The sequence below is a fragment of the Triticum aestivum genome, chromosome 5A (genome assembly GCF_018294505.1).
Source record: "Triticum aestivum cultivar Chinese Spring chromosome 5A, IWGSC CS RefSeq v2.1, whole genome shotgun sequence".
Classification (NCBI taxonomy): Eukaryota; Viridiplantae; Streptophyta; class Magnoliopsida; order Poales; family Poaceae; genus Triticum; species Triticum aestivum.
Window position 1 is genome coordinate 302,483,497 of NC_057806.1, and position 16,242 is coordinate 302,499,738.

Below are 16,242 nucleotides of genomic sequence, written 5' to 3' on the forward strand. Positions count from 1 at the left end.
TCAAGTGATGGCATCTTAACATCACATGTATCATTATCAAGCGGCACCAACTTGCACAAGGCGAGGCCTTCGTCGTCCGCGCCATTGAGCAGGGTCACGGTGAAGAAGATAGGGGAAATCAAACCGCTCCTGGACCCTTGGGTTCCTTGTAATGATGTTATTAGTTGAGTCGAGAATGGTCTTGAACGAACCTGCCATGCTAGCCGAGGTGATGATGTCGCACCGATTAATGAGTTCCTCCACCACGTCATCATTCAGATCGGGGCAAGAATAACGGGGTCGTTTCTGTTCTGTTCCCTCCATGGAGAAGACGATCGAACAATGGCAAAAGGAAGGGTGAAGAAAAATGGAGGAGGGAGGAAGAGCGTGCGACAGCAGTTCCAAATCGAGAGGGAAAGGCGAAGAGTTAGTGGACGGTTACCACGGTACATGAAGAGGCGCCCCGGCCTACATAGATGTCCGTTCGGAAATTGTAAAAAAGGACTCGCCATCGTCTCACTGACATGTTGAAACGGGACCACATGTCAAGAAAGAGGCTAGTGGGGAGCGGACGGTTGCCACAGAGGTCACACACTGACGACAAGGCCATCCTCTCAGACCTAGCGCCCGCGCGGGATGGCTTCTGGCCCCCACACGAGCGAAGCCACAGAGGTCCGTTTGGAGTCGTGAGTTGGAGTTGGCCTTACAAGTGGGACCGTAGTTGAGGAAACCGACTATCGGCAAACCCCCACCTCGCCGTCGCGCGATGGCTGAGTTAGAGAAATGACGAGGTTGAAGAGATAGTTGTAGCATGGACTCCAAGAAATATGGTGTCAGATGGAAGTCGTGCTGGTGGCGTGTGACGTACTCCTGGACGTCAATGCGTGTTCTGGCCCATGCCACCCTAGTAGTACTATATATCGAGGATTCGAGGTGCTCGTTACATACAACGAACACATTAAGATATGGCCCACCTCACACTGTGGCCAAATTTCCTAGAGTATGTGCTAGGTTAAAAAGTGTTCTTTGTGAGGGTGGGTGGCTGGTCTCAAGTTTAAAATTGGTTGTATTACGTATACGTAGACGTAGAGATAGTGCAGCAGTTTTGAAAGTTTGAACCCAAACATCAGAATGCAATTTCTACTGGACTCATCCGAGGACCTAGGATGATGGGATTCGCAGCTACAGTAAAAACACCCTCCCGACGCGCGAAGCATGTGAAGCTAGTACAAATAGTAGTAGTACTATTGTTGATTGGACTCATCCAATAACCTGTTGCAATGCACGTACAATTATGTATTCGGAAAATATTTTTTTGCCTCGTCGTAGATCCCACTCAGAGACTCAAAAGCCATTCATAAATTTAGTAAGTCTATCACAGGCATATCACTTTATTACATACAACAGGTCATGAACCCACAACGACAATGATGATACATTCTAGTAAATACTAAAGTTCTCATCACACAAAAAATAACAAGCAATGAAATGAACTTCATCTCAACCAATCCTCGGCGTTGGAAACACTCGCTTTGAACCAGAAGTGATTCTCTGGGAAGGGCCAGCCACTGTTAGTCTCGAGACCAACGCAGGACTGATCATCCGGGCTGAAGCGGGCTATGTCAGGACCCATAGTGCAATGGTAGGGAAGCATAGCAATGACCGAGGTATAGATACAGTTGCTTCTCATAAATGTTAGTAACGTTGTGTCAACAACAACTGGATCGCCTTTCACCATGATTGGATAGTTTTGTCCAAGGAAGAGCGAGTTTCCTCCAAGACTTTCAATACTGAACCAGGGAGAAGGTGTTGGCGCTAGTACACTAGTATCCATCCCGAATACCCTGCAACTGATGTTGGAATAGGTCCGGAGAGTGCGACCATGCGAGACAACACCTGCTACCTTAGTAACATCAGCAGTGCCCTATATACAGACAAGAAGAGGTGATCCATCAGAATAAGTTGACAGGCGCCACTGAGTATATGGGTCCTGCTCGTCCTCATGCTCATGATCATCAGCATCGTCATCTCCCCCTTGGTTATAAAAAGTTTCAAGTATAGTTGGTGGAATGTTCACAGGACCTTGGAAACACAAGAAGATTAATTAATTAGTAAAGGGAAACTAGCTAACCCGCATGCATGTGGATGAAACAATTATAATTACGGTGGAAGAAAAACATACCGAAAGCATGATGATTCCATGCAAAAATAGTGCCACAAGTGGTGGTAGCAAACACAAGACCCTCATATTGAATTGCATCACAGTACTCATCCATGTACATAAATTGATTTTTCAGCAATATCCATCGAGGCATGGAAGTAAGGAAGGCAACAAGCTTGTCGAAGATAGCAACAACTTCATAGTTCGTGTAATCCCAAGAGCGGTTGGGAACTTGAAAAATTGCTATCATCCATAGACGATAGTTACCATGATCGTATATGAACTCACGTAGATCATCTATGTGCTTAACTCCTGGGTAGTCTGAGATTTTTGGAAGTGCAACCAGTGATGAGTGTACACATTCACAAGTTCCCACTCGCAGTTGTACCCAATATAAACAACCCAATCTTCATTTGTGCATGCCCAAGCCTTACCCACAAGCAATGTCATCTTAACATCACACGTATCATTATCAAGCGGCATCAACTTGCACAAGGCGAGGCTTCCGTCGTCCCCGCGCTAGTGAGCAGGGTCACGGTGAAGAAGATAGGGGAGATCAAACCGCTCCTGGACCATTGGGTTCCTTGTAATGATGTTATTAGTTGAGTCGAGAATGGTCTTGAACGAACCTGCCATGCTATCCGAGGTGATGATGTTGCACCGATTAATGAGTTCCTCCACCGTGTCATCATTCAGATCGGGGCAAGAATAACAGGTTCGTTTCCGGCCTGTTCCCTCCATGGAGAAGACTATCGAACAATGGTAGAAGGAAGGGTGAAGGCAAATGGAGGAGGGAGTAACATGCGAGAGCAGTTGCAAATTGTGAGGGAAAGGTGAAGAGTCAGTGGACGGTTGCCACGGTACACGAAGAGGCACCCTGGCCTACATAGATGTCCGTTCGGAAATTGTACAAAAGGACTTGCCATCGTCTCACTAACATGTTGGAACGGGACCACGTGTCAACGAAACATGGTGTATAATTTCTCGTGCAAAATGCGATCTAGCCGCGTTGGCCCGAGGTGCCGCATTAGTTATCGACCTTTATTTTTTTAATGGCTTGTCGTTCAGTTTTGAAGCATGACTAACTGGTACCGTATGCAGAGAAAATATAAACTACTCTACCACTACTCCACCTCTAGTACTAGTAGTATAAAAAAGATATATAGGCTAGAGCTTCATCGCTTTCTTGCTTAGGGCTGCCCACTTGCTTCTCACACTATCACCCTCTCTCCAGATCTAAAAAAGACGGCCTCTCTCTCCCTCCTCACCCGTGGTCACAGATCCGCCGGGGAAGAAAAGGATGTGCAACGTTGACGCACTCGTCGGCGGCGAGCTAGGTAACGCACTGACGACAAGGTTGTCCTCTCAGACCTAGCGCCCACGAGGGATGGCCTCTGTCCCCAAGCTCGCTGCCGTAGTGTGTGTAGAGGACGACGACCATGAGCGAAGCCACTTCCCGCCGACCCTCAAGTATGCTACCTCTTTTAGAACCATACCCTTGTTCTATTGCCCCATCTGCCACGTAGCTGCTTGTGGATCTTTTTCCACTCCACCATCTTCCAAATTTGCTATCCTCTGCTTTGCTGGTCACGCAGAGGAAAACCATAACTCGCACTATTGAAGGAGACCCTACTTCATGCAGACTAATCCATGTTTGGGTTGAATAAGGAAAGGAAGGGAGACTGTACTGTCCAAGAGACTAGGCATCGAACCCGCATCTAGGTTGAAAAGGGGAAAATTAGTAGCTAAAGAGAACAAAAATGGAACCTAATCCACATATGCTGCCTGGATATTGGTTGCTCTGGGCAACCATACCTCCCTCACCACTCTATGCGTCCGTGGAGGTACATTGTACTGGTGCGCCCACTGTCTGAATGGGCCTCCCATGCTCTTATTGCTACTTTTTTGCTGTTAGTATAACGCTAGCGGTCAAGTCAAGCAATGCTACTGCTAAAGTGATGCCACCGATAAATTTAAGCAACGCCATTTAATGTCACTGGATTATTTCAGGGTTAGCTGTTGATTTTGGATGTATTAAAGATTTTTCAGCTAAGGTATTCTAATGGTATTGCAAAGCCAGTATACTAATGATGAATCTTGTTACTACCTTCAGATTTTTGCACTATTAATGCTTATAGATTACATACCTCACTTTCATGAGATAACTCAATTTTTTGTGTACAGTGTCAAGAGGAAAGGTCAAGAGTGGACACCTCCTCCTCTAGCTGTTCTCTTGATTCGTTCCATCAAGTTTTTATGTTTGATCGAGTATCAATATTGGGATAGCAATTTTTAGGTCCCCTCGAGTTCGAAATGATACTTACCTTGAAGGTACATGGTTTGCAATTTTCTTATACTATCATTAGTTAATAATGCTAGTTACCTTCAGACTTTTGTATTTGGTTTAATGCTCTTGCACAGCTAGTATACCAATGCTGAAACTTGTTACCTTTACATTTTGTATTGTTAATTCTTATAGAAATATTCTAGTGCTAGAGCTTTTGGAAATCTATTCAGTAAAACCATTGTAATGTACCCTATAATAAAATAACTACTCTACTGTTGCACTAGCCACTGGATTAGTGTATATTTGTACTATTCGAATGGTGTTGCATTAGCGTATGGACATATATAAAGTGTGGGAAGCTTCCCCAGATATGTGCTCCAGAAAACTACTACCTGTTTTTCTAAATACTAGACGTTTGGGTACTTTAAATTGAACTGCGAAAACGTCTTATATTAAGGAACAGAGGGTGTAGAGTTCACTCAAATTATCCCGGTAGAGCTAGTCACACCTTTGTTAAAATTAATGTTCATTATGTTATCGGAGGAGGTCTGTATGTTTGTCTCTAATTCCTGTCGACTACATACCTAACATCACGATGTAATGTTAAGTCATTTCCTTGTGTACAGTGTCACTGAATTGTCAAGGTGGTGATGGCATTTTATTTTAGTTGAACTGCACAAAAAATGCTTAAAAGAAGAGGAAAGGTCAGGAATGGGTCAATTTTTCAGAAAAACTATGTATGCCTTACTGACATCAGCCATTGTTGCCTTATTTATTCCTTCAAACAGGTGGTTAGAAACACTCTTGCTACCTTTTCCCATTAAGAAATTGGAATGCTTATATTTGTGAGTCTATGCTTCAACTAGTGCCACTTTTATAGTAATCACACTTTCAATATCTATGCAAACAGGGATGCTCGATTTTAGTGGAACTGCACAAAAAGTCCAAATGGTTCAACATTAGGAGCATGTTTTCTTCCAAACCTTTATATCCAATTGGTGGCACTATGAGCTGTTCATTATGAAGGTACATGGTTTGCTACTATCTTGATACTCGTTTTGTACTATCATTAGATAGTAATACTAGTGGTTTGCATGTGAATTTATTGGCAGGGTGGACCTACATTGGAGGTGCAGGACAGGATTCAATGATTGGATGCTCAATTTTGATTGTATCGATTTCACCTCTTCCATCACTGCGAACATGGATATCCTTGGTCTGATGAAGAATAGGCACTATATTTCTGCTCTGAACCAGCAAATCAATTCAGTATGAAATTGTCCAGGGCAAAACATGACTGTATCAAATTGTCCAGTGCAAAACATGACAGTTGCTAAGCGGAAGAGACGTGTGTAAACCGAAAATACAATGTGGGGTATATGTTTACTAGCTTCTTGATATTTGTCCAGACAGAGATGTCTGCCCGTTGCTATTTGGCAAACAAACAAAGTGACTGCAATTTTGGTTGAACTACACAAGAGAATAGTATAGTCACTGCACACAGTGCCATTTGAAAATAGACACAGAAAGATTGGATAGTCACTTCATGGACTGCAGAAAAGTAGTACTGTACTATTTATTGGCCAACACTAGGTGCTTCATTGCTTTTTGAGCTTCATTGCTTTATTGGCCAACATAGTCACTCCAGCTGTTGGTGAAACTAGTTACGTTTGCAAGAGGAATTGTAGACTTCACAAACAAATTTGTCTTTCACTTTGTACTGAATGTCAGCCAAGAGAAGAATCCATGTTAGTAGGAAGAACAGATATTTTTTCTAGATCTTTGCTTTTGGAGCTACATATTTGTATATGATTTGTGAATCACTAAGATGCATTAACATGTTGATCTTATGTATGGCAATTGTACTAGTTGGATTTTAATTTGGGCTAATAATGTGAACATATTACAATGCCAGGCCTGTGAGTTTCATGTGAACATTTCAAACGGATCGACTCTTACTGCTATGCACAACATGATCCTTATTTCTGTGTTCTCAGTGTTTACAAGTTACTAACAGTTTCTTATTTCTGTTCGCTCAGTGTTTACAAGTTCCTGATCGATCACTAGCTACCCTACTAATGCGCTCCTGGCAGTTTTAGTTGCGATGCAAGATCCGAAGTGGCGGTTTTTTGAATAAAAATGCCTACCTCTGAAGAAACTGGCAAGTTGCTCTGAAGAAAATGCCATGCGAATCTGAAGAAACTACCAGCAAAAACGTTCGCAAAAGCCCTATCTCCCAGCGAACGTTCATCAACTAATGCGATCGTACATGTACACCATCCGACCTACTCGATCCTACACGTACACTATCCGACCTACTCGATCCTACACGGATAAATAGTGGATCACGCATGTACTACCTCCTTTCCGGTTTGCAGGGCTCAATTCAAAAAACGACCTACTCGATCCTACATGAATAAATAGCGGATCACGCACGTACTACCTCCTTTCAGGTTTGTAGGGCTTAATTCAAAAATCTCACCAACCAAGGTAGATGATGAGTGGTGGAATCATTTTTGACAAGGAGGGAGTACCTCATCTGGATGATTCAAGTGCACTCATTTGACCATCATGTCGGCGTGCGACCCAGCACAGACGGGACGCACCACTAACGGGATGGGACGGCACAGTCATAATTTCAGTTTTTCTAGTTTTCCATGTCAAGCTGGTGCGCTAAGCCATGCCTGCTTATGCATTGAATTCCGATGACTGCGATGACCGCCGCGTTTCTCGTGACACGCTGGTTCGCCTACCTTCTCGGGCTTCTCCGGTGGCACAATCCTCATAAGCCCCCACCAGCCCGACGTCGCTCGCCACTTATCCTCGCTCTCGCCACGTCCGCCATGCCCCCGCTCGTCCGCGATAGGCGAAGCTGGAGGCAGTCACCGCCGAAACTAGTGTTCGGTTTTTCACTGGAAGGCAGACTGAGGGAGGAGGCATTCTATCGGTCTTTAGATGGAAATGCGGAGTATGAGGAGTTGTTTTTGCGTGACCGCCTCACAGAGGAGCAGCGTATCGCTGATTTGCGCCGCCAACGGGACATGGAGTAGCAACGCACCGAAGCTTTGAGTCACGAGCAGAGCGCCCGCAACTGGGCCGAGTAGGTGGAGGCCGGCGCTCGACGAATAGCCCTGGAGGCTGTCGGGCAAGCACGTGTTCGCGATGCCAAATTTTACTACAAGCTCGTCAAGTGGGTTTCCCGCTTAGAAGCCGAAGCTTCGATGGACCACGCCGGCATGGAAAGGGCCAACGCGTGCGAGCTACGCGCCCTATCGCACCTCTGGCAAGTCCGAGGCAAGGCGGAGGACGCCAGTGCCGGCGTTTAGCGTGTACCATAGATGGCGGCCGGCATCGCCTAGTTAGCTAAGAGTAAGTTAGTATTTGTACACTACTAGAGTACTAGTCAATGGCACGTGCTTTGCACGTCTGAGTTACAAATTGATTTTTGAGTCACAGATTTAGTTTACAAATCAGTCAGGTTGTACAAATACTCAAAAGACCTGGGATATTTCTTTCCATTTTTTCTTCAGCTTGCTTGTACGGTCATGTGGGCACAAATTGTCATCACGATTGTAAAAGGTATGAGAAAAAATAGAGATAGACACGTCAAAAATCATCCGCTGCACACACAACTCTTTGTAGAACGGAGGCACTAACAGGAAAGTATGTTAATTCCATATAAGATAAATTATATACTTGTAAAGACAATAATAGAATTGAGAGGATTCTACTCGCCATCGTAATTGGAAGAGGATTCTAGTACTCCATCGGCTCAGGTACAGCAGAATAATTCTAGAGGAAACATGTGAATGCAAATGTGGGCCCATGGGTAGCAGCTTTTTCTACAGGCTGGTATAGAGCTAGCAAATGTTAGCCATCCGATGCATTAAATGGATGGCCAGCATTGCAGGGATTCTCCACCATTTTTAACCATATGATACAACAAATGCACGGTACAGATTGATGCAGTATGGCGGGAAACCACTGCCCATGGGTACAACAGAATAATTCTAGAGGAAACATGTGAATGAAAATGTGGGCCCATGGGTAGCAGCTTTTTCTGCAGGCTGGTATAGAGCTAGCAAATGTTATCCATCCGATGCATTAAATAGATGGCCAGCATTGCAGGGATTTGCCACCATTTTTAACCATACGATGCAACAAATGCACGGTACAGATTGATGCAGTATGGCGGGAAACCACTGCCCAGCAAAGTTTGAAAATAGTTGTACTATAGTAGTAGAGATTAGTGGGAGTAGATAGTTAACTTGGCTATAATGATTGTCAACATGGAAGTTTAGTACTCTATATCTGGATCAGACCTGTTACTTTGCTCTGAATGTTGAACTTTCCATTTGAACGTATGGAATGGGCTGTTATTTTTTTAAATGGGTTGTATTTGTCCGCCACGGTTTTAGAGGCTGACTTGTGGGCCTACCAGGTTGACGCGTACACAATCAGGAGATGATTGTACGTGGACAGGATGACAACAGGGACCCACCAAGGTCATGGCAGTACTTAAAGCAATTGCCTCCTTATTTCAAGCCAATAAAAAATGTCTCCTCCTAATGGATTTCTAACATCTGGGTCCCATGCCATTGTCAATGTAGTCAATAAACGAGAGAATTGCACAACGAGCGGCTGACACCAGGGACCCAGCAGCTCGCCCAGTTATTTTTGTTTTGGGTTAATTTAATAAATGCCACTCAAAATCTGGTGATTCCGAGAAATGCCACCGCAATTTCCAAACTTTGAAAAATGCCATTTCATGCCATTTCCAGTGGCATTTTTCGAAGTCTGGAGTGGCGTTTTTCAAAGTTTGCAAAAATTGCAGTGGCGTTTTTCAAAAATTGCAGTGGCATTTTTCAAAGTTTGAAAATTGCAGTGGCATTTTTATGAATCGCCATAATTGGAGTGGCATTTATCTAATTTGTTTTTGAGACGGAAGTAGGGTGTCAACTAGGTTGTGCGGGGCACTTTGGCCTATCTAGACAGCCTTTTCTTTTATGTTTACCACAGACCAGCCCAGTAGTTTTTTTCTTTCTTTCTGAAAATGGCTAGCCTAGTTTTTTTGTGATTTGTCAAGTAAGTCGCTTTGTCAGGCCTGTTGGGCTACACATCTTTCAATACGAGGAGAGCTTCATTCGGCTGGCCGACAAAATGGCCTATCAGCAATGAGAAATGGGTTGTACATTTTTAAAACACATCAAACCAGCAATTAGTTTCAAATTTCTTTTCTTTCATTTTGAGATCTTAAATTGCATTCATTTTTATGCATGGACAATTTGTTGGATTTTATATTGATATACATTTATTTCTAAAATCAGTTTGAATGTGACTCGAAATTTTGGTATTAAAAACAGTTCGGGCCGCACCGAAATATGCAAAATTTCGTATAATTTTTTAACCGTGGCCACAATATGGGCTGTAATGCAAATGGGCTGTAAATTATTAGAAATAATGGTAGATGGGTTGTATGTTGTTTTCCATAGATTTGAGGCTTTCCTTAAAAAAAGGTTGACACACAAGCAGTGACTGTTGGATGTCCATCCAACGGCCGTCGTGCTTCTTCAATCTCTGCTCTTCCTGCTCCAGCCACTCAAACAAGAGCTGGCAGGACTGCCTGCTCCCTCCTCCCGCGTCCGGCTGTGTTGCGGTGCAGGCCTCACCGCCCCACCGTACTCCCATCTCTGGCCTAGCCATCCCTCTACTCACCCACACCTGCTGTTATTCTCCGGCGACGGCAGACGAACCAGTAAACCCTCGTACTCCCCTCCGCGTGGGAAACAACTGTTGAGTCTTCCCTGGCTCTGTGTCGTTCCCTTCGCCTCGCCGTCGTCCACCACCCTGGTGCTCTCGGCGCGGCTTGGTCAACATGGTCAACGACTGACATGCATCTGAAGTGGACTTTCTGGAGAGGCTGATAGCTGGGTCCACGGTCGCACACAAGGAAATGCCTCCTTATGACGCGCAAAATAATGATTCCTCCACTGACATCTAGGACCCACTGTAAGGACTTCTGTATTTCGCGAAAAAAATGTTCCCGCCGCTGACAGCTCGGACCCACCAGCTATATCTTCACACGCAAGGAAGTGCCTCCTTATTACGCACAAAAAAATGAGTACTCCCCCTGCTAGTTGGGACTCAGCATAATGGGAGGCTGACTTGTGGGCCTACTAAGTTGACGGGGACGGAGGGCTTTGTCAACTTAGTCAATATGAACGATTCTAGCTCCAGTGACTGTACGATGTCCATCCAACGGCCGTAGTGCTTCTTCAACCTCTGGTCTTCTTGCTCCAGCCGCCCAAAGCAGCGCCGGTCGTGCCGTGTGCTCCTGCCTCCCGTGGCCGACTGTGATGCCTCGGAGGCCTAACCGCCCCCTACTACTCCCACCGCTAGCATGGCCATCCCTCTACTCACCCACACCCCCTGTTATTGTGCGGTGATGGCAGCCTCACACCGTAGCCGAACCAGTGAACCCTCATACTCCTCTCGGTGTGGGCAACCACTGCCGCGTCTTCCCCGGCTCCGCGTCGTCCCCTTCCTAGGCCTCGCTGTCGTCCATCGCCCTGGTGCTCTCAGCGCGGCGTGGTCAACATGGTCAAGGAAATACTTCCATCGGAAGAGTACTGTACGTGGAGAGGCTGACAGCTGGGTCCATGGCCGCAGCAAGGAAGTGCCTCCTTATTACGCGGAAAACAATGATTCCTCCATATGACACTAGGGACCCACCGGACGGACCACCGTATTTCGCGAAAAAACGTTTCCCCCCTGACTGCTGGGACCCACCAGCTACGACTTCGCACGGAAGGAAGTGCCTAACAGTCGGGACCCACCTGGTCGAAGCATACGTAGCATTGTCATTCTGGTCGCGAACGTGTACGTACATACTGGTTGATGTAGAGGTGCGCACGTGTCGTAGTAGAGGCGCGCACGTAGCATGTACACGTACGTCCAGCGCTACGGTGCAAGAAATAAAATACGACCACATACGTACATACGGGCGGGTCTCGAATGCCTACTCGCGCATACGTATGGCCAGGGCTCGTGTACATGGCCGGGTCGAAACAGAGAAGCTGCGCCGTCGTCGTGATCATGGGGAGGCAACCGGCTGGGTCAGAACAAAATGTGTCGTCGTGTTCATCGGGAGCCAACCGGCTTGGACGGAACAACCGATGAAAACGAGGCCTAGCGTACCGCAGAACAGAGGAAACAGCCTTGTCTTCGACCGGCCACGGTCGAAACGGGATCATGTTCATCAGGAGGGGTCTGGCGTATCGCAAAATGGAGGAAACGGACCTCCTACGGTCAAAATAGGGTCCTGTTGATCGGGAGGGGTGTGGCGTATCGCAAAACGGAGGAAATGGACTTGTGTTGAAGCGCTACGGTCGAAAGGGGGTCATGTTCATCGGGAGGGGTGTGGCGTACCGCAAAACGGGACTCCACGGGATACTATTCATCCTCACCGTCGACCTCCTCTAGCCTCCACGGGCTCCTGTTCATCCACCGTCGACCTTCTCTAGCCTCCACGGGCTCCTGTTCATCCACCGTCGACCTCCTCTAGCCTCCACGGGCTCCTGTTCATCCAGCCTCCACCACGCGCTCCTCCATCGGCTACTGCTCAACTAGCCCTCTCCACGGGGTCCTGTTCAACCACCCCTCCACGGGCTACTGTTCATCCAGCCCTGCACCGGCTACTGTTCGACAAGCCCTCCACCGGCTACTGTTCATCTAGCCCTCCATGGGGTCCTGTTCATCCAGCCCTCCACGGGGTCATGTTCATCCACCGGCTCGACCGATCGGGGTACTGTTCATCCAGCGGCAATGGCCTCTGCTACCACATGGTCATATTCATCCAATCCCCCATCGGGAACTGTTCATCCAAACCCTCTCAACAACGCTCACTGTTCATCAAGGGAAGGAGGCAGCAGTGTTCGATTGGCTTCAGTTAGCAGCAGTAGCGAACGAATCACTCGTGTTTAGTTAAAAGCAAGGGATCGATCGATCGCTCGGGTTCAGTAACGGATAGCCTGCAGTGCTATCGCTCGGGTTTAGTTAGAGCCAGACGCCTCGCTTGGGTTCAGTTAGAGCCCAACGCCTTGCACACACACGCGTATGTACGAGAGAAATGCGCATCGCTCGGCCCCCGACCACCCACTGTAACCGGGAACTCCCCGATATTTTCCTCGCCCTTGCTTCTACCATAGTTTTTCCATCATGGACGACCCAAAGAATGTCATGCAGCTGCGTCTCCGACCCGCCCAGGACGAAAAGCCCATTTTCTATCATGATCTTTTGTCATAGAAGTAGGACCCCACCACATCTATGATGATACCGGGTTTTGTCACAATTATCGTCATAGAAGTGTCATAAGTATGACAGAAAAAATTCGTTCGGCCCAAAATGTCACGGATGTGTCTTTTTTGTAGTGAATGATGCTGCCGTACTAAGCAAAATAAGATGCATATAAAAGATAAACATCACATGCAATCAAAATATGTGACATGATATGGCCATCATCATCTTGTGCTTTTGATCTCCATCTCCAAAGCACCGTCATGATCTCCATCGTCATCGGATTGACACCTTAATCTCCATCATTGCATCGTGGTTGTCTCGTCAACTATTGCTTGTACAACTATCTCTAACGCATAGTGATAAAGTAAAGCAATTACATGGCGTTAGCATTTCATACAATAAAGCGACAACCATTAGGCTCCTGCCAATTGCTAATAACTTTTACAAAACATGATCATCTCATACAACAACGTATATCGCATCATGTCTTGACCATATCACATCACAACATGCCCTGCAAAAACAAGTTAGACGTCCTCTACTTTGTTGTTGCAAGTTTTACGTGGCTGCTATGGGCTTCTAGAAAGAACCGTTCTTACCTACACATGAAACCACAATGGTATTTTGTCAAGTTTGATGTTTTAACCTTCAACAAGGACCGGCCGTAGTCAAATTCGATTCAACTAAAGTTGGAGAAATAGACACCCGCCAGCCACCTTTATGCAAAACTAGTTGCATGTATGTCAGTGGAACCGTTCTCATGAACGTGGTCATGTAAGCTTGGTCCGGGCTGCTTCATCCAACAATATCGATGAATCAAAATAAGACGTTGGTGGTGAGCAGTATGACTGTCACCGCCCACAACTCTTTGTGTTCTACTCATGCATATCATCTACGCATAGACCTGGCTCTGATACCACTGTTGGGGAATGTAGCATGCAATTTCAAAAAAATCCTACGCCCATGCAAGATCTATCTAGGAGATGCATAGCCACGAGAGGGGAGAGTGTGTCCACGTACCCTCATAGACCGAAAGCGGAAGCGTTTGACAACGCATTTGATGTAGTTGAACTTCTTCTCGTTTCGACCGATCAAGCACCGAATGTATGGCACCTCCAAGTTTTGCACACATACAACTCGATGACGTCCCTCGAACTCTTGATCCAGCAACGTGTCGAGGGAGAGTTTCTTTGGCACGACGGCGCGGTGACGGTGATGGTGAAGTGATCCGCGTAGGGCTTCGCCTAAGCACTACAAAAATATGACCGGAGGCGTAAACTGTGGAGGGGGGCGCCGCACACGACTCGGAATCAATGTTGTGTGTTCTAGCGGTGCCCCCCGCCACATATATATATAGGTGGGGGGTAGAGGGGATGCAAGGGGTGCCCCAAGTAGGAGCAATCCTACTTGGGTGCCTCCTCCAAGTCAGCCACCCCCCTTCCATATCCATCGGAGGGGGAAGGAAAGAGAGGGGGGAGGGGAAGGAAAGGGGGAGGCAGAATCCTCCCCTTTTCTTCTCCCTTCCCTTCCTTTCCTTCTCCTCCTATTCGGCCTATAGGGGGCGCACCAGCCCATTTTGGGGCTGGTCTGTCCAACTCTTGGCCCATTAGGCCCATATAACTTGCCGGGGGTTGCCCGGAACCCCTTCCAGTGACCCGATACGTACCCGGTACCCCCAGAACATTTCCGGTGTCTGAATACTATCATCCTATATATAAATCTTTACCTCTCGACCATTTCGAGACTCCTTGTCATGTTCGTGATCTCATACGGGACTCCGAACAACATTCGGTCACCAAATCACATAACTCATATAATACAAAATCATCATCGAACGTTAAGCGTGCGGACCCTACGGGTCTGAGAAGTATGTAGATATGACCGAGATAGCTCTCCGATCAATAACCAACACGGAACCTGGATGCTCATATTGGTTCCCACATATTCTACGAAGATCTTCATCGGTCGTACCGTAATGACAACATACGTTATTCACTTTGTCATCGGTATGTTACTTGCCCGAGATTCGATCGTCAGTATCTTCATACCTAGTTCAATCTCCTTAGCGGCAAGTCTCTTTACTCGTTCCATAATGCATCATCCCACAACTAACTCATTAGTCCATTGCTTGCAAGGGTTATTATGATGTGCATTACGGAGAGGGCCCAGAGATACCTCTCCGATACTCGGAGTGACAAATCCTAATCTCAATCTATGCCAACCCAACAAACACCTTCGGTGATACCTGTAGAGCATCTTTATACTCACCCAATTATGTTGTGACGTTTCATAGCACACAAGGTGTTCCTCCGGTATTTGGGAGTTGCATAATCTCATAGTCAAAGGAATATGTATAAGTCATGAAGAAAGCAATATCAGTAAAACTTAACGATCATTATGCTAAGCTAACGGATGGGTCTTGTCCATCACATCATTCTCCTAATGATGTGATCCCGTTCATCAAATGACAACACATGTCTATGGCCAGGAAAGTTAACCATCTTTGATTAATGAGCTAGTCTAGTAGAGGCTTACTAGGGACACTGTGTTTTGACTATGTATCCACACATGTATCAAGTTTCCGGTTAATACAATTCTAGAATGAATAATAAACATTTATCATGATATAAGGAAATATGAATAACAAATTTATTATTGCCTCTAGGGCATATTTCCTTCACTTTACTTGTAAGAAGAAGGGGGGAAGAAAGAAGGGGGGAGAGGGAAGGAAGGGGAGTCCTACTCCACAATTTCCTTTCCCTCCCCTCTTTCCTTCTCCTCCTCATAGGTCCGGCCTGTATAGGGGCGCACCAGCCCACATGGTGCCATCTCTTAGCCCATAAGGCCCATATCTTTGTCGGGGGTGCCCGAAACTCCTTTCCAGTGACCCGCTAAGTATCTGGTACCCTCCGAAACACTTCCAGTGTCCAAATACCATCGTTATATATATCAATCTTTACCTCTAGGCCATTACGAGACCCCTCGTCATGTCCATGATATAATCCAGGACTCCGACCAACATTCGATCACCAAATCACATAACTCATATAATACTATATCGTCAACGAACGTTAAGCGTGCGGACCCTACGGATTTGAGAACTATGTAGACATGACCGAGACACCTCTCTGGTCAATAAACAACAGCGGAACCTGGATGCGCATATTTGCTCCTACATATTCTACGAAGTTCTTTATCGGCAGAACCGTTATGACAACATACATAATTCCTTTGTCTATCGGTATGTTACTTGCCCGAGATTCGATCGTCGGTATCTTCATACCTAGTTCAATCTCGTTACCGTCAAGTCTCTTTACTCGTTCCATAATACATCATCCTCGTGACCAACTCCTTTGTCATTTGCTTGCAAGCTTATGATGTGTATTACCGAGAGGGCCCAGAGATACCTCTCTGATACTCGGAGCGACAAATCCAAATCTCCATCAATGCCAACTCAACAAACACCTTCGGATATACCTGTAGAGCATCTTCATAATCACCCAGTTACGTTGTGAAG